At 42.2% G+C, this 16917-nt stretch overlaps 1 protein-coding gene and 1 long non-coding RNA gene across 2 annotated transcripts in view; one reads left to right on the plus strand and one right to left on the minus strand.

Moving 5' to 3' along the window:
• Positions 1–16917, plus strand: part of ELAPOR1 (endosome-lysosome associated apoptosis and autophagy regulator 1) — a 344279-nt gene that overhangs the window by 319828 nt on the left and 7534 nt on the right. The window lies entirely within an intron of this gene.
• LOC138300041 (uncharacterized) overlaps positions 1–16917 on the minus strand; it is a 195289-nt gene that overhangs the window by 126017 nt on the left and 52355 nt on the right. The window lies entirely within an intron of this gene.

Raw genomic sequence — 16917 nt, forward strand, 5'->3', positions numbered from 1 at the left:
TTTAAACCTACTCAGGTTTTATTCGTGTTGTACAGCTTGAGTTCTGTGGTTACGTGCAATAGTTGACAAAAAACAGTGGACTAGTATATTGCCCTGAGCAGTTGGCAGTCCATCAAGCATTCCATACATCACTTGGTTTGTGTTTCATTCCTCATGTATGATAGTACACATTGTCATCTTACTCTTTATGCACCACTTTGAGGAGTCCTATATTCATTTTTAAAATAGAGACCTTATCCTGAACCTTCTTTAGTTTTAACATGATAAAACTGGCTTGAGTGAGGCCTTCTCTTCCTTTTTTCAATATGAGCAGTTGGTTATAAGTTTTCTTTACTTATATGTAGTCTACTTGAAATGTCAAGAAATCAATATAAATATATATAGCATATTTATCCTCTTTCAGTTATGGGTCACCTTCTTTAAAGGAAACTCCCTTTTAAGTGTAGAAGACCACCATTCATTTAAATATTATCAATAACTTGAATCATTTTGATAACATAATATTGAAGATTTTTTATGTTATCTGTAAATCCCTATTGACGTACATGTGTCCTTCCTTCATTTTTTAGTATCCTATCATGGATGGTTGAGTACTACTCTTCTCTTTGGACTACCTTTGATAATCCTTATCATTCAGTGGGCTACATAGATTTCAATATTGGTATTAGTCTTAGCCTTCCTAATTTAACCCATCCTTTGTTAAAGATACCCATTTCCCTATGATCCAAAATGGAATACATGGAATACGTTCAGGCAATAATCAGTGGTCACCTTTGAAAAGTAGATGCTTTCAAATTGGTCTGCCTGACCACTAACTAATTTAATGTGGCCTAGTAAATATCTTGTTTTAAATTATACTTATATATCAAACATCGAACATTCTTTAGTTTTACTCATTTTCATTTTGTTGCTTTCTTATAGTTTTTTATTTCAATGAAACCGAAGTACGAGAGAAGGGTGTGCACATTTGACTACGTTTTTTAAATTTTGGTAAACATAATTGGAGCTCAATAGATTTTCGGTAATACTTAGGATACATGCATGATCCTTGGCATGTCGTGATCAACATATATTGGACCTTTATGATTACAGTAGTGTAAAATTATGTTTCCCATGACATACATCAGCCTAGATAATTACTGATGCCTTTTCTTTATCCATCTCACCTTTAGTTACAATTCTTGTTATTCAGAGTGAAAACTGAAGACATTTTATATGAAGTATCACCCTTCCTGTTTAAAGGAGAAGCATGCTTTAGTAGTTGTGCAGTACAAAAAGAATACGCTAATTGCAGTATCGAAGAAAGATATTTAATATGCATCACAGGAAGATATACATATGATGTAATTTAACTCCTTTAGGTATGAGTGACCCCTTAATGAATACCTACTTGGAGGTATGTTACAAAATAAAACAAGTTTGAAAACCAAAAACAAATATTAAAAAACACAAAGATTAGACAAAAGATTGGAAATAAGTGTGCCTCAGTGAACAAGACAAACAGTACGTGGAGTTGGTGTGTAAGCAAGATCTGCTGGGCCTAGTTAACCAGAAACTCTTGTATCCAAGCCAGTGCAGTACCTTGAACAGCAAATACACTGAGAGCCTGTCTCATCAGTGTTAGTGCTAGAGATCTATTGTGTCAAGAGCTACAGAGAAGTTCTGCAAAACTAAAGGCAGATGCTTGCCATGACTGGACTGAATTTGAAGCTAATTGAGAGCAGCTACAACAACCAGCTATGTGCTAAGGCCTAGTTTAAAGACTACTTGAACACAATGTATCAGGTGTTGTTCCACAGATTCTTGCAGCTGGGTACAGGTTTTTATTTTTTTAGCTATGGCACAACAGTTGTGGCTTTCGGAGAAAGCTAAATATAACAGTGCATTTATGATATTTCAGTTGACAGATCCCACGGCAGGTGGGCGTTTTTAACAATTGTGGGATAACGAATAGCCTCAGGGGATTCTAAAAAATTACTCTTGGAAACCAGAGGTCGGAACTCTGTTCATCCAATGGCCAACAGTGATTGAACTGAGATGTAGACCTAATTGGTATTCCAGTTGTGGAGGGAATCAGGGTTAATGGACTGCTGTGCGTTCTTGGAAATTTCTTATTTTAGAACTACATGAGGGACACTACAGTGTCCTCAGCATCAGTGGTTTGCTTAGTTGTGCATAATTCAATTAGAGTTGAAAATACTGCAGCCGCCAGAGTGAATTTTCATGTACCCATTAGATTTTCACTAAATAAAAATATTTGTTTTCTTGAAAGTCTGCTTCTTTGCCAGCAGCAGGTCTTTACAAAAATTGATTTATTTAGCTCATTCATTGCTGCAAAAACTGGGCCATATCTTTGATCAACAAAAAAACTAATTTAATAAGTCTCGAGGGCCACCATCAGGCAGGAGTGTGCTGGGTTATATTGGAAGTCAGTGCTTCACAAATAATATTTTACAGCATTCAACTTTAAAGAGCCTCGAAGATTTTTTTATAAGTGGAGTTGCACTTTTAAAGGTAGCGCCAAGATGATCTACCTATGGAAATAAAATATGAAAATCTGTCAACAGACGCTCCGTGTTGGAGTAACTTACATGGAAGTCATTTTCCCATGCCTGCTTTGGATCTGTAGTACACAAAATAAATCCAGTCAAAGCCAAACTCTAACCTTATACAGAGGGGGAAACACTAAAAGGAGACAGCCAAACCAATTGACTTCAGTCACAGGTTTAAACGCTGTCTTTTGTGTTATTGATACTTGGCCCGAAGCACAGTTGCCACAATCTAAACACATAGGGCCTGATTACAACTTTGGAGGACGGTGTTAAACCGTCCCAAAAGTGATGGATATACCACCTACCGTATTACGAGTTCCATAGGATATAATGGACTCGTAATACGGTAGGTGGTATATCCGCCACTTTTGGGACGGTTTAACACTGTCCTCCAAAGTTGTAATCAGGCCCATAATCTGGACATTTTCCACAGCACTTAAAACGGCTATCTTGAACTGAACCTGTGTGTTTTGTTAATGTTTTCTAGACATTTTGAGATGCCAACATCCTAATTGCAGATAAACCAGAGACATGGTGACTATTCCTGGTGACCACATTCCCCTGCACCAACAGTTTATTCCATTGATGTTAAGGATACCTGTGTAGTATTTTCCTACCCACTAATCTCCATTTGGTAGTGGGTGACCTTTGACCATCAACTGCATTTGGTTATGTGTGCCAGGAAAGTGTCACTAAGTCACACCAGGGGTTCCTGTGACTGAGCTAGGCAGTGCAGAAGTTCAGAAGCAGCCCGCTTTGTTTATGCAGACTTTCACCACCCCCCCTCACAGGTATTAGACCTTAAATGATAAACCAAGTAAACACAGATAAACCACCACAGGCTTTGGACCTTTAACTTTTCCTTTCATACCATGGACGCAGCATACTGATTAGTAGGAAGTACATGCACTCTCACATTTGTTGCTATTAGATTGTCCTTACAATGTCAGTGGTCTGAAGAACTGTCAGACAGATTCACTGCAGCATTCCTTAAGTAGTCCTCATGGGACAGATCAAAAAGTGGTTCTTCTGACCTAAAAACATCCCTCCTAATGGTCAGGTCCAGAATAGTGATCGTGAACATGGACAATCAAGACAATCAAGATACCTAATACTTTGAAGATGATCACCCCCATTTCCAAACAACTTGAGAAATCTGTAGCCTCATTGAAAATGTAATTTCTAAGTTCAGGCACCTATGCGAAGTGCATCCTTCAGTAACGCAAAGCCATTTGCCAAGTGATGCCAATGTTATAAATGGTTCACCAGCTTTTCTTTCCCCAGAAGGAACATAACACTTGTGACTTCAGAGTATTGTGTTCAGGGGATAAGTGAGCATGGGAAGGTAAGTTCTTCACACATCATACACCTTTTTGTCTCACTCATGTGCCAAAGACGTTAGGTAAAGATTAGAGGTAGTTCTCACTTGTGCATTTTGTAACACCCCTTATTGGAGATCTTAACTAAAACTCATTTTGAGAATATTTTTGCACACACATGGAAGACTTTTTCAGTCAGTTTTAGGCCTGTTGCTCTAGGTCTCCGTACACAGTGTTCCAGATTGCAAAGTGTTTTTGAAAAAATATCTACATATTATATCCAAAGTGTATTCCCGCTTTTAGGGGATACAGTATTATATAACTCAGACCAGTATCTTTCTTGAGAAACAAATACCTCCATTGTGGAAAAGAAGGCACAGAACTTTACACTTGTGTCTTTAAATACAGTAAGTGTTCAGGTTCAAGAGGCATATCTTTGTGCCCATTGCATGAAAACCAAAGTCAGAGTCAATGATGAAACATTCCAACTATTTTTAGATTAAAATGTATCTCATGCCATCCTAAATACTGAAACCAATTGTGTCCAAGCCATATATGAACAGGTTTTTCAATAATATGAAAGAAACAACAGGTTTTTTTCCCTGTTGATATTTCATTAGATAGCAATCTATAGAGACAGCACTGATTATTTGTGCATACAAACTCACCAAATAATCCTGATGCAGGCTCTTACATCAATGCTGCTGCCAGATTACGTCAGTATACCCTCAACATTCCACCTTTATAATAGAAGGGTCAGTTAAAAGGGTGACTTTATTTTGCTGGAGACTGAAGAAAATTTAATATGTGTACTTGCCCTTGGTAGCTATAGTGATGCACCTCCTATGGAGATGACTGTAGTGTGTCATCACATATCCCTTTGCTTTGAAAATGAATCCAGTTTCTGACAAAATAGTTTTATTAAATATGGATAAACTGAAAGCCTGACAATGTAAACTGAAGTTGATATGCCCCATGCAACCCCACTGACGTGGCAAAGGCACAGTATTTTAAAAATGTTTCCATTAAACTAAATGTCTACTGTGAACACCGCCTACATTTACACAATTGACAGAAAGACTCTGCCCACTTGAACTACGCCTGTGTGTTCTGTGTGCACTGTTGATGTCCCCTAGACTTTTGGAGCCGGGAAAATCCTAAGTGCAGGTAAAATAATCTTCAAATGGTAGCTGTGCCTAGTGTACACAGTGATTACCTCCCTTGAGGTGCAGGGTCTTGAATTAAGAGTAAATTTGTAATTCAAGTAAATGCAACCTACTAACATAATTTGATGTATTTGTTGTACTTGATGTACACTTCCTGCATTGTTAAGGACTGGCTCTCAACCATAAACAAGACATTAACTCCAATTAATGGTGTTGTGGTGCTATAATATGGTGTAAATAAAAATAATGGAGCCCCCCCCATAGTTTGTGCCATTGATTTGACCATGGCAAAACCCATGGAATGGATAACAACCTCCTATTTGTCCCAATTTCAGGTTCTGTTCTTCATTATATCTGGACACTTTCAAGACACTTCCCAAACTCCATGGAACCCCATGATTGTCAGAAGCTCTCCCAAGCTCCAAGGAGTTTGGGGATTGCCAGGGCTCCCACACACATCAAGGCTCTGAGGTATGTTTAAGGCTCCCACAGTCTCAAAGATGTCAATCTTTGCAAGCTATTTCAACGGTCTGCCATACTCTGAGGTTTGCCTAGACAATCCAAGTTTTAGAGATTGTCAATTTTCTTGTCAATATCTGTAGAATTATGGAGATTGTTGGGGATTAAAAGAGCCTCTCTGTACCCAGGGATTGTTGGAGTCAGCTCCTATCATAAGTACACTTTGCTGCAAACAACGTCCTCTCAATACCTAAATCTGCCATCTCCGTCAAGGTCAGTGACTGAAAACACAAGATGAAAGTTGAGGCCTAAAAGAAGAGAGAAGACACCCTAGGGAGAGATATTTAGGGGACGAATCTAGGAAGGTGGAATTAAGTGTAAGTATTATTACCAACAATAAAAAACAAAAGAAGAAGAATCAGTTATAGAAGCAGAAGAAGAAATATAGTTAAAGCCCTGACAATGACCAAATTCATTTGGAATTTGATAGGAGCCACAGAAATCCCACATGTTTGTGGGATCATAAAGGAATGGAGAGGTATTTGTCATCCACAGAGAATTGTGGAATTTTTAAGAGCCCTGGACAAGGCCTGATTTCATGGAGTTTGGTAGGTGTGGTTTCAGCCCTTGGATATCTTGATGTTGGAATAGGAATTGAGAAGTCTCAGTCAACCAAAGACCTTATGTCTCAGCGTGCTAAAACAATCAACAAGCAAAATGTTTCTAAAGTAGTACCTAACATGATCTCTCATGAAAACTCTCTTAATTGATGCAATAACACAGGAAAAGCAGCTGCTGCCATAACTGTTACCATATGGGAACCACGAATAACAGTCTTTCTCTCTCTGTGTTCTGATTGTCAGTCTCCACACATTTTTATGCCCAGAATTCAACCACTTCATAATTTGTTTCACAAGGGAGGTTCTCACACTATTGGACATACCAATGCATTATGTTATATAAAGTTCCATAATTTCATTTTATTGCTATTTCTAAGGTTCAAGTTGTAAAGTACTTGTGCCACCAGTGCTGGATATCGCCTTACAAGTGTTTCCACTAATCAGAGAAGAATATCCCTCCAGCGTGCTTAAATGCTGCTTTTAAGTGGCGGTGGTGCGGTACCAAGCAAAGCTCAAGTGCAGTTTCTCAAGCTCAGGCAGGCAGCCATTTAGTTGACCTCATGCTCAAAGTGTGTTCTTTACAACAGGTTGTATTCCAAATTCTCAGCCACATAATCACATAAGCCAGTATCAAATTCAGACATTTTGCGTTCTGCTTCTCTGTTTCTTAAATATCTGTAACTGACATATTCAACGCACATATTGAATTTCAAATATGTCAAAAGTAATATCTTCATAGCTCTCTATATAGCATCCCTCCTTTCCCATTTCCAGTGCACTTGTCACCTATCCAAACTTTTCTTGTCTCCCAACTCTCACTGAGACCAATTTTATAATGTGCTTGTATTGCCACTGACGCCTCCATAACAGCGCCTCAACGTCTTGGCTGTTATTTCAAATGCACCTTCACCATTCATACTCTTTCAGTATACGCTTCATCTTCCAAAGTGCTCTCGAAAAGAGCAAGGTCAATCCTGATCTTCCTGGTCCTGCTGAGCCTACACTGTCATTTGTATATTCAGAACCCCTCTCACTGGTATAACACATTATCCCTTTCTGACTCTCTCCAGCATTTTTCTATCAAGTACCGCACAATAAATAGGAACTGTGCTATGGTGTTTCAAATGTTCAATGCTTTGTAGAATATGTGATTCCTTGTTTGGAGTGCAGATACTCTTATGCTCATACTTTTACAGCACAGGACACGCCTCCCAACACACTCTTATGCGACAGCTTTTCAATCAATGAATAACAAAGTCACTATCATCATAGGCTGCCTAACATTTAACTTTTATATTTGTACCTTTCATAGGGTTGTTGAACATGTTCTTCCTTTATGGTGTTTTTCCCCTTTCAGAAAAACAGACATAGGTTAGAGCCCTCTCTCCTTGCCTTTTATTTCCAGATTGCTCACCCTCCCCCCCCATTACTAATCAAACACTGATGCTGCCTTGTTTAGTCTAAGCAAAAATTGAGTCTTTCTTGGAAAAAAAATCACTTTCTTTCATCAGCAAACAATCACTTTTTTCCTTCACCAAATTTCAAAATAACTCAGTTTAACGCAAAATATTTGTTGAATACCTTTTTAGTAGGTTCTGAAGCTTCGAGAGATTACAAATCATTTCTGTTCATAACCATGACTTTCTGATCAAAGTGATTAAGGGTCATGGGCTTGTAACTTTAATCAATGCATTTCTGCTGTATTTCTAAACTTTTCATTTTATAAACATCATCTGAGATAATGCGCTTGAACTTAACAAATTGATCAAAGAAAAATCCTTCAGCAGAGCTTAAAAAGCCAAGAGTCTTAATATTGCTTAGTCCTCAATTGTAGATATTTCAGTTTCCTTTCTAGACGTTATGTCCTGTGCTTTGCTGTTGATTTTTCACTGTCAATAACTGAAGTGTGATCAAAAGTCAGCTCAACCAGGGTTTCCTTTACAGATAGAGAGAGGTTCTTCAGCAGTGCAATATCCAAGGTGCTGTCCTTTCGCTGGCTGCATGTCAATAGTGTCAGGGCTCAGTAGGACTAGCTACTACAAAATCATTATCTCTTTAATGATGAGAAAAGCTTGCCTCATGGAAGTAGCTGCCTGGGAGTTCCAGAACTGCTGTGAGATATGCAGGTCTCCTCCAATGACAGGCGAGATGCTGAAGCCCACTAAAGTGACTCGGTCTAACAGACATAGATTGTGCTAGCAAAGTAGTACAGCTGTCTGTCGAAGTGCTCTAATTTGAGTCCTATTATGTGCACGACTGGCTTAAATTCTCTTCACACCTGGTAATTTATCTCATGATGACTAAGGAAAAACTATAAAACCACGTTGGCTCCTGTCGTACATTCTGCTCCAGATTTAGAGCTTTGTGGACAGGAAAACCAGTCATAAACGTGATGAAGTAACCTGTCCAACAAACCCTCAGTCATGTGCTCAATTATGAGATAGATGGACTGTCAGTTTGCTGATGGTGGCACCCCCTATTCTCATGTCTGAAGGCTTACTCCAAAGGGCTGACAGAGTCGGGCTATCAGAGTAAGGGCATACGAAGGCGCACTCTATTTAAAGTGGATGTCTGATGTACTTTTTTTCTGTCTGTCACTCTGGTGGTCATATACAGAAAAAATAAGCTGTATCGGTGGTCTCTGTGAGTGCACATAAATCACTGCTGGGCCAGCAGGGATCTCTAAATATGGCGGTCCTCTGTCCTTCAGGGTGGCGGATGTATGTGCTCCGCCTCCTGGAGAGACACTGCTATACTATAAATCAGGACCTCTGTTTTACTTAGCTCACTTCGCGCATGACTTGAAATGGATCTGTGATCTTAGTGATGTGCTCACATTTATGGATTTCAGCAGCTGGAGAATCTTGTCATTGTTGAAAGGCCTGCAGGCTGTGTCTCTGGTTAGGTCTTCAAGCTCTCCGCAACTAGCTAGTATTTTTTTTTTTTTTGTCAACTGGTGTAGTCACTTGGGCAGTGTTTGTCAATGGTAAGTCAATCCGCCGATAACTTGGTTGAGCTCGTTCCTAGAAAGACATTTGCCGGCAGTGCATTACTTAAATCTCTGAATGATGAAATGAGTCTTAGGCCTTTATTACAAGTGGCCTGTTCTTTTCTGAACCCTGTGCAAACTATTGTGTGCAGATGGATTGGAATGAAAGGCTTGTGGTAATTACTACATTCCTTGCAATTTCCCCAGAGGAAATTTCAGCAGGTGAAATCTGTGGACTTTTAACAAGGAAAATGCCTGGTAAATACTGGTACATAAGGATTTTGGTGCACAAAGCACAAAGATCTGGATGTTATACCGCAATTTAAAAGTCACAGCTTGTTATAGCCAGCAATTATTGTAGGAAATTGTGTTACTGGTTGAGGGAGGTTAAACCTTACTCAAGCAGCAACCACAAGTCTTGTCACAGTGAAATACAAAAAAAAACAAATTAACCAGTGCATACTCCTCTGGCAGCTCGGCACAAAGCAGTCAGGCTTAACGTGGGGGCCATGTGCAATGTATTTATGGAGTACAGAATCAATTATAACATGAACACAGAGCACAAGAAAAATCCCACACCAATTTAGGAACATAGACTAAAATTTAATACAATATTTGATACAAAAATGACAAACATCAAAGCAAAAGAATCAGAGATATCCATTTTGAAGCTTTAGATAGAAATATTGCCTGAAAGCACAAAGTGCCAAATGTGGGTATCTGGTCAGGCCAGAGTGAGACAACGCCACAGGCTAAACACGATGGAGCGTGTGCTGGATACAGGGAACAAATTAGGTGCACTGAATGAAGTACCTTAAAAACTGATTTCGGAGGACTGCGAGATCTCATGGCGTGGATGCATCACAGGGTGGCTGTTCTGAGGATATGCGGGCTGTGATGCAAGGTCTTGCATCAAGGATGCATTGCACATCGGCAGTTCCCAGGAGCTGAGAGGTACTGCATCAGGGATGCGTCAAACAGCAGCAGCTCTGATGCAGAGCTGCGAGATGCATCATGCTGCGTTGGTTCTGCTAAAAACTGCAACTGGGCTGGCAGAGCAACTTCAGGCCCATTTCCAAGGGTCCAGGACCAGGATGGCACCTCCTCAGGGACATGACTCACACTGGCATAAACCAGGTGCAGGATTGAAGGGGTCTTTTCTGTCCCGGAGGCTCTGATCAGCAGGCCAGCCAACTTGCTCTTGGAGACACTCTGGTGGTCCTGGGTTCAAGATGCAGGGCCACTCCTTCTCACTCAGACAGCAGAGCAGCAAGGCAGCAAAGTAGTGGTTCTTCTTGCAGCAGAACTGTCAGTCCAGCAGTCCTTTTTCTGAGGCCTCCATAGGTCCAGATGTGTACTGAAGAGTTTGGTCTGAGGGTCCACTTCTGGTGCCCACTTTGAAGTGCTAGAAGCTTCTAGTGCCCTCCCCTCCAGATGTGTGTGGAATTTCCTGCCTCCCTGTCGTGGCCCCAGCGTGTCTGGGGAAACAAAACAGTACTGTGAAACCCTTTGTGAGTGTACCAAGGCAGAGCCTTTCCGTTGTGCAAGTGTGGTAGAGGACAGCTCATCCCCCTCATCCTGACAGAGATGGCCCATCCTGCCAACATCGGCCCATCCTGCCAATATTTATTCCCTCTTAGTCTCACTGTCTGGGAGTAATACACAAAGACCAACTGCCAGCTACACCTAGTCACGTCACCCAACATACAGGCTGCAGGCATAAAATAGTTGTGACAAGAAAATGCCAACTTTCTATAAGTGGCATTTTCAGAATTGTGACTTAAAATTCAACGTTATCATTAGAGAGAGTTTTAAATTTCAATTCTTTAGACACCAAACTCGAGCTTTCTACCTGCTTTAAATTGAAACGTATCACTTATTAAATGTAATAAGGTAACCCAAAGATATCCTATGTGAGAGGCAGGCTTTGCAGTAGTGAAAAATGAATTTAAGAGTTGTTTGCTACCAGGACATGTAAACCTTGAAATATGTGTCCAGCATTTTAAATACACTGTGCCTGTTCGATAGGCTGTTTAGGGCCTACCTTAGGGGTGACTTAAATGTATTTAAATGGAAGGTTTAGACTTAGCTAAAGGTTTATTTTGTAATTTTGGCAATTTAAACTGCACTCACAGGCTGCAATGGCAGGCCTGAGACGTGTTTAATAAGCTACTTAAGCATGGCCAAGCAGCACAAGATGGCAGTCACCATTCAGTAGCACTCCTGCACTGAACATCCTGCTACATCTGGGCACTGGTGCTACTCAACAGACACTCCCTGTGGCTGGGGACAAGACAGTGCTCCCAAGGACAACAAGGAAGACTCAGGCCTGAGGACAAGACATTGTCGGGGGCCAAGGTGCTGATCCTCAAAAACACTGCAGACCCAAGGAAGCACCCTTGCGGCCCCAGCGATTGGGCAGCAGAGAGACAGGGATGCAACACACCACAGCCAGCCCCTCAGAGCTTTGCTGGGCTGACCTTGAGGTTGACAACATCCCCTGTGGCGGAGATAAGGTGTTCCCACCGAGATTGCAGCCTGGTGCCCAAGAATACTGCAAGCCATGAGTGGCATCAGAGAAAGTGCTGGAGGCCATGGGGACTGCCAGACAAACCTGGGAGATGCACCCTCTCCAAGGCTATGGAGAGCTTGCTTATCTTGAGCTAGATCGAGTGTGGAACCCTGTGGAAGAGGCAGACGAGGAGACTGATTGGGGGGAAGTAGTGGGATCCCCACCATTGGAAGAAGACTTCAACCCTAGCTGTGCTGAGGACCAGCCAGGGAGCTCCCCCAAGTGTGGGACAGATCATGGAGGCCCTTGGAGGTGCCCATCCCCCAACACCAGCGGGTGAGGGCGCTGAGCAGACAGTGGTATGCTGAAGACCACATGCAGGAGTCGCCCCAAGGTACCACTATACCGAACTACTGAGATAACTGCAACAGTGGATGCACATGCTGCCTGTCTCTAAGTGGAGGGGTTTAGGGACTGCCAGGCCACCCAACCAGACCCTGATCACAGGTACAACATTTGACTGCCACCACCATGACAAAGGATAAAACCGAAGAGAAGCAAGGGAAACTAGACAAATTCACCAAAGCTTTGGTGCAGAAGCCAAAAGGAGAGGGGATTGGCGAACCGCGCCATTAACCTGGGCTGGAGCAGCCAGAGAGCCTTGTTCCGGGACAGATGCTGGCCTGTGAGCTTCCATAGTATTTGGCGGATGCCGAATGGGCTTTGCTATTTTTTTCTGATGCAATGTGTTGTGCCAGATATTTCTATATTGCAACTTCTCTTTTTCTGCAAATGAATTTTCATTTCAATGATTTCGCATATTGAGGTTTCTCTGATGTGCTTGCTCATGTCTGCTGGAAAAATAAAGATCCTTTGCTTCAGAATGGTTAGGATGAAAATATAATTTATTATCACCAGAAAGCACTATTTAGTCAATAATTGCTGGATATGAGAAAAAAGAACTCGTCGTCCTTTGCAGAATGCAATTGCTTATCTAAACTTGCAGCTACTGGAGGAAAAGGCGTTAGCGGGGTGTCTCTTCCCTCTTTTGTCACATTCAGACAGGATTTTCTCTGACTGATTTCTGGGATGCCTGAACAATTCCATATTTGTGGGGGAAAGGAGGGTTCCTTTGCCCAGTCCCTCAGCTGCTCCTTGACAATGTCAGTCTCTGTTACCAAGTCTGTGAAACTTCCATATGTGTATCGGGCCAGGATCTTAAAACGATCAGGTTTCCTTGTGTTAGTATTGGGTTTCTTGTGCCAGCAGCCCAGTGCCAGTGCTTCTGTTCTAGTACCCTTGTGTAGTGTCACTTCATGGCCTTAGTGTCAGTATCCATGGGTTGTCATATCCCTGTCTCAGTGCTGGAGTGGTTGTGACAATGTCTCAGCATTAGTGTTCATGGTTCTTGGGCCATTGACCCCAGCATTAGTACATATGTGGCTTCGGTTTGTTTACCCTTTTTTAGTGTTCTAGCATCAATGGGAGTGCACCTATTTCCACATCTCCAAGGTCACAGTGTAAGTGCCGCGGTGTCAGCATCTCAATGTCAATATCTCCCAGTAGTTTCCTCTGTGTAAGGTGTGCTCTTGTCCCAGTGTCTGTGTATCCAGGCAGGGCCACTGGGCAGTAGCCTTTGGTAGTGCTGCAGTGCCCAGTGTCCACATTAGTGTCCTTGTCAATCCCTCAATACCTGTGTCATTGTCTCATGCCAGTGTCCTTATGTCTATACAATGGTGTGAGTTTCCCCATACAGCACCACAGATCACTACCCCAGTGTTGTGTCTCACAGACAGTACCCAGGTTTTAGTGTCCCTGTGCTGCCACTTCCCTGGTGGTGTGTGTGGGTGTCAGTATTTCAGTGTCAGTACCTACTGCCCCTGTGCCAATCTTGCAGTCTCACTGCCTTCTACCAATGTCCCAGCATCAATGTTTGTGCCCTCTGTCAGTGTTCCTGTCCCCAAGCCAATATCCTCATACCAGTGTTGGTGTTCCATTATCTGTGTACAGGTGGCAGTGGCCCAGTGTTAAAGCACTTGTCCTGGTGTTGACGTGTGATTTGCTGGTGCTGTTTTGTCCATGTCAGTGGTGGTGAAGCTGGGTCAAAGTTCTTGTGTCTGTGTCCCAGTGGCAGTGCCTCCATGCCAGAGTCCCTGTGTCAGAGTTGGTGATCATGTGGCACTGTGCCTTTATACAATCCTAAATCCTACAATTCTAAATCCACTTCAAATATTAATGGGATGACACACCCCTGATAGCAAAGATGAATGAGAGATCTGGGCCCAGGTTACAGAATATGTGCACTGTCCAGTCTGTGCCAGGGGTATCTCTCAGAAACTGCAACTAGCACCGACTGGGTCAGTGCACCCTGTAGGCCTGTGGGCAAAGCATTCAGTGAAAGATGGAGTGGCTGCTTACAAGTCTGACCATGTTTCACAGAGCAATCAACACCCGTATGAACTTTAAAGAGAGGACAGAAACCCCCTTGCAGGCAGGTGCAATGAGTGAGTGCATCGCTCTCCGGGGAGTTTCTGCAGGTTGATGAGACCCACTTTCTCCCTCAGGAAGGCTGACCTCAGGTGGAGCACTAACATTGCACACTGTCAGTGTGCATCCTAAGGGCCTGTTTGCCTCTGCACCTACGTCCAATTTAGCGTCTGAGCGCAGAAGCGAAGTGATGCCCACATGCAAATGAGGGAAGCAAATTTGCATTTTACTAATGAAGCCATTGTAGTGACTCATGCACCCTTATGATTATCCCCCACATCACACACTATTTAAAAGATGATCATGCAGGAGCAGTTTCCATCATCATCTGAAAGTAAACAAAAGGTCATATTTGGAAGCTCCTAGCGCCACCAGAATGTCACTTTTTCTGACTCTTCAATAGTGCTGTGCCCAGTGCCATATTTACAATGTCGAGTTAAGCCCCTTAACGCTGCCTTGTAAATATGAGCCCCATGAAGCAGTTTTCTGCGGCAGAGGGGTGTGCAATGGGTGTTGCTCTGGGTGTACCCACACAACACCCATTGCTTTTTGACACCTCTCCAGATTTACAAGGAAATGTAAATTTGAGGCAGCGCCAAAAACTAATGCCACCCTCAGGGTGGCATTCGCATGGCGCAACATGGAAAATTACTTTTATTTCTCCTCGTTTTTGCTTCTTCTATGTGTGCTGCATTTTGCAGCACACACAGAAAAAACTAATCACCATTAAAGATTTTTTATGTGCAGGAACAAACACAGGGGTGCACAGTGAATTTTTGTAAATACGGCGTATCCCTGCATTTCTGAAGTGATGCAGCGCTGGCAATTTTGGTGCAGCGTTGCACCTCTTTCCTTTAAAATGTGCCCCAAAATGTTTTGAAGTTTTTCTCACAGGGCAGTGCTGGTCTTTCATTTTACCTTGCATGCTGAACCCTTTTAGAGCTGAATGAGGTTTTACAATGAGCTAAATTTTTGTTTGGAAACCAATCTCTCAACTCAGCAATCCTGCCTACTGCCAGTTTCATTTAGAGGGGAGAAAACAGGAATATGAGGGTCCAGTGGTTAGGGCCCTGCCTCTCTCTCTCTCTCTTTTACGTGCTTTCCCTCATTCTCTCTCCCCTCCTCTACACCTCTCTCTTTCACCCCTCCCTGGTCTCCAGCTGATCGTCCGTTCCCTCTTCTGTCACTGCCTCAATTGCTGTCTCCCACCAACACCAACACTGAGCCCTACTGTGGCTTGGTGCCTCTACCCTACTTCACCTCTCTCTCACTTTCCCTGTCTCTGACTCCATACCCACTGCATAGCATACACTTCTGCCTTTATTGGTTTTGCCAATCCTTGCACAGTTATGCTGGCATTACCAAGGCCAGTTGTGGAAGCCGAGCATCTTAAAATACTTTCTTCCATATTTCCAAAATGGATGTCAAATTGAGTCTAAATGCAACGTGGGGCACATCTTGGATATGTAGAAACTAACAGTTAGCTGAAAATATCTCCGCTCCCTATGCATATCACAGCTCTACCTTCCCTAAGCTGCAAATCAGCTTTACTGATAAGGGTGAAAAAATGTCCCCATGTGACAGGAAACCCTGCTTCCAGCCATTGGCTTTCATGTAACAAATTAGTACAATCTAGGAGCTCTGATCTTGGATTGTATCTCTTGGAAAAATATGTCTTGTGCACTGATTAATGATTTGTGAATTGTGGTGGAAAGTTAGTGACCTGGTAACCACCCTATGCCTGATGTCGCTCAGAGTTTCAGCAAATAAATCAAGTCATATACAATCACTACTAGATACTCATTACGACTGGACCATAATTCCCAGTAGAGCTGGTAACACCCCTAACTGAGAATAACATAATGCGCAATACTACTGCATCCAGTATTACTTGGTGCACTAAACCTTTGGGACAAATGGGCAGTGGTACGAAGCATTTTTCCGGCGACAAATGCTTTTTTTCTCTGTACCAAAGCAAAATGCGACTCAGTAACTGTTAACTGAATTGCATTGTGCTTTTGCGATTCGGTATTAGGAAGGGCATGTTTAGGGCGTCCCTTCCTAATACCTAATCACACTTGCTTGTAGGAATATTTTGTGACCGGGAATGCGGTCGCAAAACATTTGCAGTTACCACCAACTTCAAGTACCGAGGGAGGCCTTTCCCTTTGTGAATGGAAGTGTAAATATTTTTACAGACCATTGCCTACTCTGAAAAAATGAAAAGAAAACTTTTCATTTTTTTGTTTGAAATGCATTTAAAAAAATAGAAAAGTGCTTCATTTAAAAGCAGTCACTGACCTGGTGGTCTGCTGTCCCCAGCAGGCCACCATTGCTGTGAGTGTGGCCATTCCCAATGGGGTCCCAAATTGTGACCTACCTCACGAATATTTGCTACCCCATTGGGAGTCTCTAAATGTGTCTGAGACACATTTGTACATTTCATTTTGTGAGTCGCAAAAAGTCACAATTGTAGACTTGCGAGATGAAATGGACATACATATGACCCAAAATCCCCAGATCTTACTGATGAAAGCAATAGGATAACAAGTGGATATTGCCAAAATTAGAGGAGTAGCACCAATATCCACGTTATTCATGCATAGAAAGGTAGATGCTCAGTTTAAGAGAGAACTTTCAAAGTTATACATACTAGTCTGTTACACTCAAAATTGAGGTGTGGAAAGAGTTGGGCCATCTTGAGGAGTTCTGTAAAGCATATGTGTGTTGTTGTCATTGCAGGTTCTCTGGGCTTGCACAAGATTTTGTAATGAAGGTCGTGTAGGTAGTGATGCAATAGCAACAACTGATGC

Source organism: Pleurodeles waltl, chromosome 6 (assembly GCF_031143425.1).
Source record: "Pleurodeles waltl isolate 20211129_DDA chromosome 6, aPleWal1.hap1.20221129, whole genome shotgun sequence".
NCBI lineage: Eukaryota > Metazoa > Chordata > Amphibia > Caudata > Salamandridae > Pleurodeles > Pleurodeles waltl.